General features: G+C 46.5%; 1 protein-coding gene across 2 annotated transcripts in view; it reads right to left on the bottom strand.

The window, feature by feature from the left end:
• LOC126574189 (uncharacterized) overlaps positions 1-14,171 on the bottom strand; it is a 65,941-nt gene that overhangs the window by 38,701 nt on the left and 13,069 nt on the right. For both annotated transcript variants that reach the window (XM_050234229.1, XM_050234228.1), the window contains exon 2: positions 3,784-3,850. The gene's annotated coding sequence lies outside the window, so the exon portion shown is untranslated. The remainder of the gene's footprint in view (positions 1-3,783; positions 3,851-14,171) is intronic.

Genomic DNA, 14,171 nt, shown 5'->3' on the forward strand with positions numbered 1-14,171 from the left:
GGATCGTGGTAGCAGCGACAGCGGCAGCAGCACTGCAGCTCGTTTGATGACCGACGCCCCGTATCTCCGATGATGGGATGGCTCTGTTAAGCCATTACCATTTCAGTTCCAATTTTGTATTTTCAGTAAACAGAACCGCCAGAGTCCAACCAATCAATCAATCGAACCAGCAGCGCGAGATGCGAGCTCAGCAGCTTATGCCATGGTCATGGTTCGTGGGAACAAAACCGCGAAAGGGAGTCGTTCCCAGGCAGAGAGAGAGAGAGAGAGAGAGAGAAAGGCAGAGAGCCGAGGGGCCCGTTCTTGAAGGCAAGAAAAGTTTGCTTTACCAAGTATTGACTTCTCAAGTTCAGCACGGTCAACAAACGAACTCATCTGGCGTGGTACGGTGGTGGTTTTCGGAATTTTCGGGACGAATCTAGCAATTGAAATCGCCCCCGGAATGATGGATTGATAGCTTTCGGGCCCGGGAGAAAGCATCAAAAACAATTCATTCCAATCGGAAGTTGTTGAAGATATTGATGATATTTATTCAGGAATATCTATCATGATTTGCGTTGGAGATGGTTTCTTAAATATTTACTAGAAATCTCTTGAGGTTTTGGTTCGCAGAATTCAGGAGCATTGATCCAAGCTGTTCAACAAATTACTACGGAGTGTCGAGCAAGAAAGCTTCGGAAAGGAATTTTGACGACAGAAAGAAATTCAACACTGGTGGATTTGCTAAGCAAATTAGACAGTGCAAGTCTAGCACTAAATGATATTTATTGCCTAGTACCTAGTGTATTTAATATTGATTCAATTTGAAAATAACATTTCATACTAAAGGGACATGCTATTTATGTACTATTAGTCGCTGAATTAATTAATACGGTTTTTTAGCTCAAGAAAAACCATTTTTTTCGTAACCAATAGAACGATTACAATAATCACAATATTGCCACAATATTGCTGGCCACTACTTTTTTCAATTTTTCAGACAATTTCCGAAATGTAAGTCGAAAGAACTCCTCATATTTTAAAGCGTTTTCTGCAAATACCCATTTTTCGATACTTCTATAAAGAATGAGGACCTGTGCAGGCGAACATTTTTTTTAGTAACCGAACAAGTCGTATTCAGAAAGAACAATGTGCATACAGCGATGAGGGTAACGTTTCCCATCCCGTTTTTTATAGCTTTCTAGCCCAAACTTGCTTAAAATGGATCAATTATTTTCCATAACGTTCTCCATCAATAGTTTGATCAGTTTGAGTGGTTCCTTGCCTCCGATTGTTTGATGCCAATTTTAACCTTTTGTGCCAGATTTTTTTTTTGTCAAATGAAGGAAGGTTTTTAAACAACCCCGCAAAATCGTATTTTTATTTCAATATTTTTAAAACGAGAAAATATATAGCGAAGCGAATATGATATTGCGTTTTAAATCTATTTATTTATACAGGGTGTACCATAAAAAAATGCAAAAATCTTTTTTTGAAGTTTAAAGCCATTTTTTTATATTTTCTACTGTTTCAAAGTATTTCATTCGCTCTATATTTCTTTGTTTATCAAAAACAAACAAAATGAGTGGGTTTGTCGGCCTGTTTTCTCAATTAATTTCTCCAAGCGGTTACGAATTCGAGAACACTCTCTGTAACATAAGTGTCCAACTTAGAAGACCAGGCTTTGATGATAAACGATTTCAGCGAACCAACCGTGTATGGTGTTATGGTTCACAGGTCTTAGGTCGAACAAATGCCCATATTGAATAGCCCAACCGATTTAATTCAGGACCGCTTGGAGGGCATAAATCATTCGACCAAAAATTCATGTTTTCCTTCAACCATGTTTCAGACCGTTAAGACGTATCGCAGGGGCCTCCATCTTGCTGAAACTCAACATTTTCTGGTGTTTTGAAGTTTGCTTTAATCCATGCTAAAACGTGTTCCTTCAAAAAAGTGATATAAACATCAATATTCATTTTAGTAATGGATTTTATGAAAACTGGTGCCATTTTCAAACTATGTTTTATCCTGTCTAAAGATGTTTTATCCTTTCAACTATTAAATTACGCTTCACCCTAGCTCTAGAGATTGCTTTTAGGTCATATTTGGCCAACCGATGCAGGCAGGATCTTGAGATATTCGTCTCTTATGCAAGCTTTCATATGGATTGCACTGGATTTCGCTAACTTTTGCTCTGACGGATATTACCACTTTTTCAGTACGATCAGACCGTGGCCGATCACTAACGTGTTTCCTAGGCCTTGGCCCTTCATGAATAGAACGTTTAATCCTGTAAACAATGCCAAGAATACATCTGAGGACCGCTGTTATATCTATGAGATTTCTCTTGGGCGCGAAGCAAACTCGACACTGTCGCCTTTGAATACATTTTTCCGGAAAGACATCTTTTGCACGGGTACTTATTATACATCATTTGATAGATAAGACTCTTACGAACACAACGATACCCCATAATGCCATATTGGTGTTGAAAAAATACTCAAAACAGAGCAATGAAAGCATTTGCATTTTTTTATGGTATACCCTGTACTTTAAATGACAAATGGGGCTGTGAACCTTACCCAAACAAAATGGCAGCATCATTTTATAAAACCGCACGAACTAATTCGGGGACTTGCTATTTTAGTATACTTCGCCATTTTTTTTCAATAGTTTTTACAAGAGTTTTGTTGAAAAGTCCTTTTGAATTGTGTGAAATTTTTGCAAGAAAGTAAAATACATTGGTAAGTGGCATTGTAATCTTGTTGAAGAGTGATGTTTAATGTTAGAGCAACAGCTGCACAGACGCTTTGTTGTCACAATGTAGCTTTTCGATTTCGATTTCGTTTCTGCGAGATACCTGTTCGCTGACATTGCCGACATTATGCCACTCTCCATTACCCACTCCTGGCTCCTGGTTCATTTTCCTGCAATCGCCTCCACCGCAGACAATCGATGCATCATCCTTTATCTGCCAATCTGTCGCTCACGGCCATGCCATTGCTTTGCCGTACAACGGCGACCTCGAGCATAGCGCTCGGGATGCAAATTTCGAAATTCATTGCCGGCCGGCCATGTGAGGGGATCATGCCGATACCCCTCCTCCCCCCAAACCCGTCCAATCGAGTGGATAAAGGTAATAAAACTAAACGGTGAAGCCAAAAAGTCTCGCGAAAGCTTCGTCATCGAGCACGGCAACAGGTGAAGAAGTGATGGCCTGACGCGGGATCGTTTCACCTTGCCAAGAGCATAACCACCACCAGACAACGCCGTCAACGAGCACGCGGCCACGGGCACGGGCTTCGTTCTAGGTCAGCGAGTCGGTGAGCGCGATTTATACTTTATTGATATTGAAACGCACGCCCTGGCCCTGGAGCAGAGCCAGCGCTCGACCAGCACGGCGCAATTCCCTGGTACAAGATAACGGACGCTGCGGCCAGCGATGGACTGGTGGAAAAGGAAGTGACCAGGGGAGGTGGTGCGTCACGAACGGTGCAAAACGAAGATTTATTGTGCTGCTTTCTTATTGACCTCTCTCCGCCACGGTGGCCATCATTCCGCACTCCTTCGCAGCATCTGACGACCGGCGGCTTGGCTCTCGTGGCTCTTTACACGTGCCGGCGATGGTTTTATTTCGTGGCCACCATTTTTACCTTTTCTTTTCGATTCCATTTTCCACGCCATTTTTTTGCTTGCTTGCTTTATTGGTCGCTGTACGCGGAAGAAAGTTGAAAAGCTAACCAACCGAAAACGGCCGAACGGTGACCGGCCGTGTTGGTGCCGGTGGTTCCTTGCGCTTACCTGCTTTGAAGCACGCTGGTTTGGAGGTCAAGGGTCCCGGCAAACACGGGGTACTATCCTGCGGTATCTGCGGAAGACAAAAAGGTATGAAAGATGATGAGAAGCGGAATACGGTGGAACCACCAAACAGGGAAATTATTGCCGATGATTGATATCAATGTTGTTTTGCGGTCGCGGCCACAGGGAAGCTGAAAAAGTGGGTGCGACCCTTGAGGCTCGTTTGTCGACCCATTTGCCAGTTTTATTTATTAATGAATTTCCGCGATTTGGGAACTGTTTGCAATCACATAAAATTTAATGCCGTTTTTTTTGCTCTAGATGCATTGGATCGGTCTTAGTGTGAAATGGACTTGGTTTTCAGTTGAATGCTAGGAAGTTTTCTCTGGGAAATTTACATGATAACAACCGAATGGCTGTTGCTAATATGTTCATAGAATGTTTCTAGTTTGCAACAATTACAAGGGGATTAAATGCACGACAAGATTTCTGATAATATTCAATACAATTAAAAACAGGACACAGTTTCTGATATTATTCAAAGAAGACAACAGATTAGATATGGATCCAACATCTGTTGTAATGATAATATATTTGGTGTTGCTCTGGCTAGAAAGCAGCTACAAACTGGACTAGCGACATAATAAACTGATTTTTCTTCATGATTACGCTAGGCCATATGTTTGCTAAACCGGTCATCAATAGTTCGGGTAGAAAAGCATTGTTCTTTCTGAATAGTACTTGTTAGATTGTTTAAAAAATGTGTTGTTGCACATCACCTCATTCTTTATGCAAGTATCTGAAAATGGTTAGTTAACTGGATTGCTTCAAAAGATGAGGTCGAAAGAACTTGACATAAAATTCAAAAATTGCAAAAAAAATAGTTGAAAGCGATGGTCGATATTTTGATTGAAGAAACTGTTCTTTTGGTTTTGAAAATAAATCGTTGTTGTTAAACGATCGAAAAAACTAAGCTGTACACCCAATACAATCAGGTTAAATGCTTAAACAGGACACAGTTTCTGATGTTCTTCAAAGAAAACAACTGATTCAACAGAAGGACCACCAAACAGAGTCAGTGCATTTAATTTAATGAATTTAATGTAATGCAATCATTTAATGCATTTAATGATTTCTGAATTCTATCGCCTATTCCACTGACACAGCAAAAAAAGCATTCTGTTGTTTCATTGAATTTTCACTTTGATTCGAACTTTTGCTCGTCTTTTAATCCGATTATCCGCTTCCTTCTTGCTGCTATTCGTTTACCATTTTGAAATGAACTCGAAAAAGACCGTAAGCAATGATCATCAGCACCAACAGGCAGCATCACAAATTGCCTGATCTGCTTATCCACAACCCTCACACAACGACTCAATCCAGCTCCGACAGTTGCAGTTGCACTTGATACCCCAACATTAACACCATTATTCAATTACTAACCTTGCTTCTACCACCGTGCATCGTCACGTGCAAATTAACACCCGGGTCAATCATCTTAGGACCTCTGGCACCAGGAGTGTTCTTCGAACCGACCTGACCCAACGGAACCACTCGGCGGAACTTCAAGTAAGCATAATCCGCTACACGATCAACGGTGGAAACATCGCTTGCCATCTTGCCACGGCCAAAATTAACGACCCACCGGAAGGCAATTGGGTGCGGACCGGATCGGAGCAATCGCCAACGCCACCACCGCCACCGTTGAATCGAATCGCACGAAGCGTGAAAAGCGGGAAACCTCTGTTTGTGGTGTGAACTGGAGCATAACAGTTCGAAACCGGACGAATCGGGCTCAATTCCAAAAAGTGGTCCACTTTAATATGCTCGTTGGACTCAAGCCAAGTTGGACGTTGCTCGCTGTAGGCGGTTGACGGTATTTTCCGGCGGCCCGTTTTTGGTCGGGAAAATTGGCACCCTGTTGAGTGGAGTGGAGAGCGAGAAGCGGTGGCTTTCTCTCGGGACGATGATGAGGAATCTAATATTGTGACACGACCGCCGGGGGGATTTGATTGAATCGTGCGTCGTGCTCTGTGCGCATTGCTTTGGTCCCGGGAATCGCTAGCGCAACCAAACGATAGGGACCGTTGGGAATTGAATTTGGATCGAGAACGTTAAGCATTGTTGATCCTTTTTTGCTTTTTAACAACAACAACCACATAAACGAGAAAACAGAAATATCCTTCACGGCATTAAAGGAAAAGCTCCAAAGCTCGTTCAATACAGCTCTTTTCTAATATTCTATTAACTGTCTCGCTTCTCTCTCTCTCTCTCTCTCTCTCTCTCTCTCTCTCTCTCTCTCTCTCTCTCTCTCGCTATCAGCACCCTAATGTGCTCGTGACGCCTTCCACGACAAGTCATCAGCATCCAAACCACCACCCCGCCGGGGGGATAGCGGGACCCCTTTAATAAAGCATTATCATGCTGAGAAGGATTTAATGGCGGGAAAATTCATTAAACAGCGCCAGTGCCACGCTCATCGATATGAGCATAATATGACGCGATCGAGCCACCACCGTTGGCCCACCATCCCTCTTCAGCACGTCCCAGTTGTTGTCCCGGTCGCTGGGCAGCATGACCTTGCACATTAGACGAAGGCCCCACTCGGGTTGCTCGGTTGCTCGGTAAGGGTTGTTTGATTGAAAAGTGGTCCGGAAAGTCATTCCGCCATCCGGGGGCCCCTCAATCCGGGTGCTCTTTAATCAGCCAGTCCTAGGCTAGTGCCGCTAGTGTTTGGAGCCGCCGTTCGTTCGTTTGATTGAGTGGACCACGGTGGTTGGAGCGAAAGAACACCGTTCCGAAACCAGTGAACCTGCCATCAGCTGGTTTTAAGCTTATCCTGTATGAGGTCCCGGAGAGAAAGAGAATTTCATCTTCACGGGTGTCACGGTGTGTGTCAAGAGAACTGCGAGAACATCGATCGATTGGGCTGAGGTTGAGGAAAGGGTATTTAAAATTAGCTCCAGCTCTAACCTCTTCATACATGTTCCATGATCTCTCAGCATCACAAAACTCTCCACAGTCACCTCTCTGGTAGATCAGATTCCATGGATGGCTCACATTCTGTTCGTAGAACTCGAAGTTTGATTTATGCAGCGAAGGAAGATGGGAAGCAAATTCCATGGAATTCCTCTCCATAGAAGAGGTTCTCCGGATGCATTGGAAATGAATTCACAGCAAATATCAACATACAACCGGCAAATGTAATCGATAAGCGTCTCTCTGGCAGCTGTGAAATTGCTGTTAAGGGGGCACGATGACGTCGGTGCTGGTGCTGATGATAATGATCCAGTGAAAGAGGTTTCCCAGTTCAGCGCTGCTGATTAACAAATTATCGACCTCAAACGAGATCCCTTTTTAGGTTCCTAGCAATCTTAACCTTACTCTTCGTTCCCTACCTCTGCTCTCAACATTCAAAGGACCCAGGAATCATTCTGCAGTCCCATGTCACACCGCCACGGTCAGGCATCAGTCCGGCCTTACATGGACGCCATCGACTTGATTTCCAACGCTTGAACCTTGCATCGATTTCATCAACCAGCCGGAACCACCGGTACAAGTTCGTGGAAAGTCGAGCTCAAATTTCCACTCAATTTTCCTCGCACTGTGAAAACATGCTGCTGCTTCATCAGTAACTGGTTCCCAGCGAGCTCCGCAACGGTTTTGCTCGCTCGACCGAACTCGGGTCCCTTTTTCGGGTGGACTTTGGCAGCCATTTGATGGTAGCATTTTCATTCGCGCTTCGGCACGATTCAGCCGGCAGCTCGTGTGCTTTAAGAGCCTGCCTCTCACAAGCGTGCGTCTCTTCGTATCATTCAGATAACGCAACGTAAACACAGACAGTTCTCGGCTAAAAGCGGTGACGCTGACGCTACTTGAGGTGTGCGCGTGCTGGATGATGATGGATTCAAGATGGCTGAGTGGCAGACAAAAAGGCGAATATTCTTTAGAACGGGGCGACATTGCACGTGGTAATTTGATACTCGCCCTGTCTCGAGACAACGGTTGAAGAGACTTCTGCAGACCGTGCTGCGCGCCATTAGAACCCAGCGAGTGACGGGGAATGAGATGATGGATCCCTCACGAACGGTGTGTTACAGAGTGGTTTAAATAAACATTTTTGCTAGTACATTTTCAGCCAGAAACGTGCCTTTAGCTGGCTAAATGGATCCAGGATACCAAAAACTCTCTTGTGGATAGGTTAGAAAATTGAAATTCTCTTCCCTCTGCTATACATACCCTTGGAATTCGACGAATTCAGCACTCCTTCAAAAAGGGGAGTCGCTCAATGACGTCAAATGGTTGTCGGTTTCTGGCATGCTCTACAGCCAAACCGCCATGGCCATGGCACCAGCAGCTAATTACAATCATTAATGTCAGGCGCATGTTACACAGTGCGTTTGACCTTTTGCGGCACTTTCGAGCGCACCAAACAATGAGCGCCAGAAACCGAGAAGGACCGAATTGTGCGGCAATAAAACACATCTCAGCACGTCACCACCAGCCACGGTGGTGGTGGTGGTCATGGTGAGCTTTCCGACCGGAAGTTGCTACCCCGCAGTGTGCCCGTGTGCATGTGCGAGCGCCTTTTCATGCCAGTTTCATGGCACGCCAATATTAGAATCCTTTTGGCAGAGCCGCGCGGACAAAAGAAACCGCTGGGCCCTGGGTGCCGTCAGCGGGATGTCAGCACGTCGTGTAGCAGCGGCTTGTCAAAATCACGGTAGGAAAATTCAATTTATCTCGTTGGGTTGGCCGGGGTCTAGGAAACTGCTGAAAGTCCTAGCAATGTCACGTAAAGGTGACTCGTGACAAGGAAAAAGCCCTCATTAATACGATCAGCAGCTCACTGCGTGAACGACGGCATCAATGTTAGTTTTCCCACGGGATGTACAGCGCAGCGTAGGCAGCAAAGTGCGTAAAAAGTAAATTATCCGCCAAGTGAAACGGCTACCGGCTGGCGGAGAAAAGATCCTCGGAATCGGGCACGGGAAATCCATGTGAAAGGATTCAATTTCAGCGCCCCAAAGCCCGTGGCCGGATGTTCCGGTGCCGGTAATGAATTTTGCGAGCTGAAAATGAGGTCCTCCGATGAGCCAACCCTCGAGCGGTATCGCTAACAGAAAACAAAGAAAAAACTAAAAGAATCTGCTGGAAAGGAAATTGGAGCAGTCCGCCGAAGAAAAGTTGATTTCTTGCCGAGGATAATTAATCGGCGAACGAGGAGAAGAGGCTCCGTTGCTGCTGTCTAACCAGTAACCAGTAGAGGTTCGTTAGCTCGGCTTTTTTGGGCGCTCAAAGGACGAGTCATTATGTGGTGATGCCTTTAAGAGCAGAGCTTCCAGCGAGTATCAAAGCGATTAGCATTAATGAGGCTTTGCGTAGGGCACATACCATCATCATCATCACCACTTCACCACCACCGGTGTGTGGGCACATCATTTTGATGGATCCTTGCTTGATGGCTTCATTCACACGCTCACTCTCTCTCTCTCTCTCTCTCTCTCTCTCGCTCCGAGCTCCTTCAGCAACCTAGGACCTCCACTAGGGCCCCGTGGAAAGTCGAGCGAAAGCAACAAGTTTGTACCAGCCTCCGTGTGTTTGTGTTGGCATGGGAATAGTGGCATGAGTGAGGAATCCCTCGAACCAGTGTGTTAATGGACGCACAAAGTTTTGCCCATTAACCTCAAAAGTCGTAACCCGACCAAAGCCCGACCTTCTGGCCACTTTGGTGGTACTGGCGACTAAGTAACTCCCAGTTGATGCTTGATGCTGTGAGAGCATTCGCCGTGCCGTGTTATCGAGTGAAAGACTTATGGCAGTGTTTTCATGTGGAAATCTTGCTCCATTTTTGCCAAAGAGCTGCAAGTACAACAGGGCCCACTATATTGGAATGGACGATGAGCCTCATTACTTCATTGTTTAATTAAGCTTAGTCCGGAAATTCGCTTCACTGTGGACCACCACCTGGCGAGCGGACTGTAAAACTCCTTAATAAGATGATGCTACCGGATGCGGATCCGGCGGAACAGCCCACAACATTTAGTACAGCCTTCCTCTAGCGCTGCCCACGGTGCTCATAAAGCGTACAAAAATATGCTGGTTGTTTCCGTGGCCACAACGCAAAAGAAGGATAAGTGTCATCCTCATCCGGCCGTTAAACGAAGGAAGCATTGAGCCGGAACGTGAACCAGGCAAAAACTCCAGATGGTCGTAGCCGCTACGCCGCAGCAACGGAATGGGCAGGAGTTATGGGTTAATAGACTCTCCCTGCACTGTCCAGGTATCATCTGGGAGCCATTCTGGAGCACTGGCGATTCCGTGCAAAGAATGAACTCTCTTACTCCCAAGGATTTGTATCGAATCGCCCAGCGGATAATCCGGTAAACCTGTGTCCATTGCATTCGCTCGCACTTCAACGGTATCCATCCTTAGCACACTGGCTGGCCTGTAAGATGGATAATGCTCTTCGGCGAATAGTCTCTCTGTCTCTCCCGGAGGGGATTAAGGTCGGATGCGGAAGGTCACGTGTAGCCTGCCGGGGCTCGGGACTTTGCCATGCGACCATTCCAGTGGCGGCAGCACCGGCGACGGATTCTGTACAGACAAAGGAAACATTCCACGAGAAGCATAGCGAAGAGGGATTACACGCGGTGCTTTGGCGTCGAAATTTTGGCCGGAAAAGTCAAAAATATGGTATGCAAATGTTTGCTCAGGCCCCTCCGCGTACCGGGATGGCAGCCTGGTCCTTGTAGAACCACCAGCAGCAGCAGCAGCAGCAGCAGCAGTAAGTCAACAAATATTCTCTGCTTGTGAGCAGACTTCGTGGCACGAGCCCAACGTCGTTCCCTTCGTGGATTGTTAGCCCAGTGGCACCTTCGTCGGAACCGCATGATTTGACGGAACAAACGTTCCGTCGGTGCCGGCAACGGTCTGGAGACGCTGTGCAAAGACACGGCACCGCATGGATCGGAAGGAAGGTTGGGAAGGTGTGTATGTTTCGCTGCATTTCCATTGCCGTGTAAATGGCGTTACATTTAGCGAGTAGCCTTCAACTGGAACACTCGACCTTGAGTGTGCTACTGTTTTCCGGTGTTGTTGATGCTCCGGTTGGCTTTACTTGAATTACTTGCTTGGCTCTTTAAGCGAATGGATGCAATGGAATGGAGCATCAGCTGCTCTACTGGTGGGAAGGGCAACTCAAATTTAAACATTTCTGGCAGCAAATGATGCATCGACAAGCTATCAGAGGGCCACGCTACGCTCCGAACTGCCATGAATCATAATTAACTGCCAGGCGTAACGTAGGCTCTGGAAACACCGAAACTCACTTTCCCGGGGCGTCAACACCATGGAAGTAGACCAGCTAAAGTCTGGTTCTTGTGCTTTAAGCGGTGGTACATTAATTATCCTAATCTATGGTCCTCGCACCATCGCGTGGCCAATCGTGTGCCAACGAAACGCTCGATGTTGCGAGCCTAAATTGTTTCACAAGACAGAGAGCAAGGCCCCAAAAGTGCTACACCGCCGGCACGGTGCTATCTTCATCGCAATCGCGCCCCGCGCGAGATTCTTCTGCCAAACGGGAAACTTACCAACCAGCGTACACCTTTATACCCTACCTCCCACACAAGAAAGATGAAGTCATCAGTAGCATCATTACGGAACGGCAGCACCGCGTGCGCTATCGGAGAGTAAATAAGCTCGCCATATTTGTCGCAGGCTATCCCACTGGCAACGACAGCTTCTCACCGGATGCTGGGACCGCATCTCACCTTCGCCGGGTGATGTTGTCATCGAGTGGGAGTGACGATAAAGTTTTCGTCCGCCCACCCCAAAATGTGCGATTGTCAAAACGTTGCAGCTACAGTGCCTGTCGAGGGTATACTGATCGGAGAACGGTGCACACCAGACATTGGACCATCAGTAGTGCCCGTGCTGCTATCACAATTCAACGCATCGCTATCGAAAGTGTTGCGCCTTGATTGCATAACCAGGACCACCCTCTAATCACGGGAGGTTGAAAGCATTCACAGCGATGCTCTGGAGTAGATTTGAATGAAAATAAGATTTCTTTTCCCTCGAATGGTGGAATGACGCAGCGATTGTGGCCAAGAGTAGCCTTCCCTTTAACACGTTCCAATGCAAATGACGGCCATCCTTCCGGACGCCGATGCTTTTAATTGTATTCGCAACTATTCTCACAGCACACAGTGCCGTGCTTTCGTCTTCATTCATGCGGGGCCTCTTTTTTGCGATGCTGAAGCCTGCGGACCGGGTGCTGCAGTTGGTAGCAACTAAAGCAGCTCCTTCACCAGCGCAGACGTTGGCGATGGCATCGAGATTGCTTATTTATGAGTTTCTCTGGCCAGTTCCTCTTGAAACTCTGAAGCACAGCACCCACGGAGGGCAGATAATAATCCAAACAATCTGCCTAATGGCGGTGAATGCTAGGAAAGCGAGATAGAGAGAGTTTGCATAGATGGAATTGAAGAAGAAGTCGTTGGATCGTTGTTTTGATATTCTCTACGTCAGAGACAGGCATTGTGTCTGCTGGAGACACAATCTCATTCAACAACTCGGTCGAAGCACAACTAAGATTGCTCATGGAACCGGGACAGTGTCCATCACTATGGAAGAAGCCACCATTTGGGGCTGTGGATGCGATTATTCCAAGCTAATCCAGTGTGGGCCGTCTTGATTGTGCTGGATATTATGGAACAAAGTGAGTAGCTGCAATTAGACAATCGCATCCGACAGAAGAAGCCATACCCCGGTGCTCTGTAGATCAATAATTGTTTCCGAGATTGCTTTGCATTCCCTTTTGGGAAGAATGCGACAATACGACAAGGACAAATCCTTGGTCTCGGTTCCGAATTCCACTACACGGTGGCGGAGGTACTTAAGCCACGGAGGAGTAAAGCTCGCCACACGGAGGATTAAATTTGTGGATTTTTATTCGAATCTTATGGCACCAAGCGTACCATTTATGCGGTGCAAAGGAGAACATACACATGAGCGAGCCCCGGGTTCCCATGGACTGATCCTTAATGGGATTTCGTTACATGAAACCCTTTTACAACATTTCTAGACCCCTTCTAGGCACTCACCCTCGTCCTTGGCCTTAGTTCTCTGGCATTTTCCAACTCGTTTCCTTACAAGCTCCATTGCCCATAGAGAGCGCGCTTCACGCTGTGTGCTGGGGCTTAACTTAAGGATCTTCTTCTTTGCGATGGAGAAACGTTTGAGAACGATGGTGTGGGAACTGAAACTAGAGCAACCAAGCGGTAGAATATCTTCGTCTTCGCTTCGAGACGTCTCGAGCGTTTTTGGTGAACGGCTTGGTTCCCATCACCGTCCTTTTGTGGTTACTAACGAGCGGGACAAGCTCTCAAACTGTCCTCTCCCGCCATCAAGCACTACGCTTAAGGTTTTCACATTCATTCCGGCAACTTCTTGCACCCCTTTTTGTGTTGTTTCTTGTGAGAAGTGATTTTCGTCGTCACCACACCAGTGTATGTGTGCAGAAAAGCATCTTGAGCTTGTTCGTCTGGTTCCGATGTCCTGTGCACAATGGCTCCTCCACCTAATCGCGTTGAGCTGGACTGCTCTCGGAGACTCGGTTGAAGGTTGAAAGAAAATTCAATTTCTTCCCCCACGTACGGAACACTATCCGATCAGTTGAGCGACATTGGTGCACCGGACAATTAGTGTCAAGCACACAGTCAGTCACCACTTCCAACTTCCAGCTCCTCCAGCTCCAGCTCCTCTTCCGATCCGAGAACTTGTCGAAGCACACGTGTACCAAGTGGCGACAGGCGAAGTCGAGAAAGCAAAAGTGTACGCCCTTCCTTTCGGCTGGTGGCGCTTTTTATAGAGAAGTACATCTCGTACAACATTGTGTTCATGCGTCGTTGAGATACAAAGTTTCGCACTGCACCGGAGGCACCGAAGACACCCGAAGTCTTGCAATGGTGGCCATGCCCGTATGCAGTGGCCTCGCCACTCGCCCGCTCCTGGGAACGTGACGGATGAGATAAAATTTAAATTAACTCATAAAACAATAAAAACACTTGTTTACCTTCTTGGTGCACCAATAGCACCAGCAGCAGTGTGTGGTTTTGTGGCTGCCGCAAAATAAGCATCCGCGGGAGCGCAACTGCATTTTCGTGCAAGAGTTTCAGGCAGTAAACTTTAACAGGCTCGATCCCTGGCCACGTATTACAGTTTTTGGACTTTCAAAATGGGAACAAAACAAAAAAAGTGGTCATAAAATATGAAACCACCATGAATGTGCCCTCATGTGCTTTTTGTGGTGTGCAACGAGGTTCATCCGCGCCGTACCGGGTCATAAATGGCAGTGGGAGGAAAAAAAAATGATATCTTTTTAA

Source organism: Anopheles aquasalis, chromosome 3, assembly GCF_943734665.1.
Source record: "Anopheles aquasalis chromosome 3, idAnoAquaMG_Q_19, whole genome shotgun sequence".
In the NCBI taxonomy this organism is placed as follows: domain Eukaryota; kingdom Metazoa; phylum Arthropoda; class Insecta; order Diptera; family Culicidae; genus Anopheles; species Anopheles aquasalis.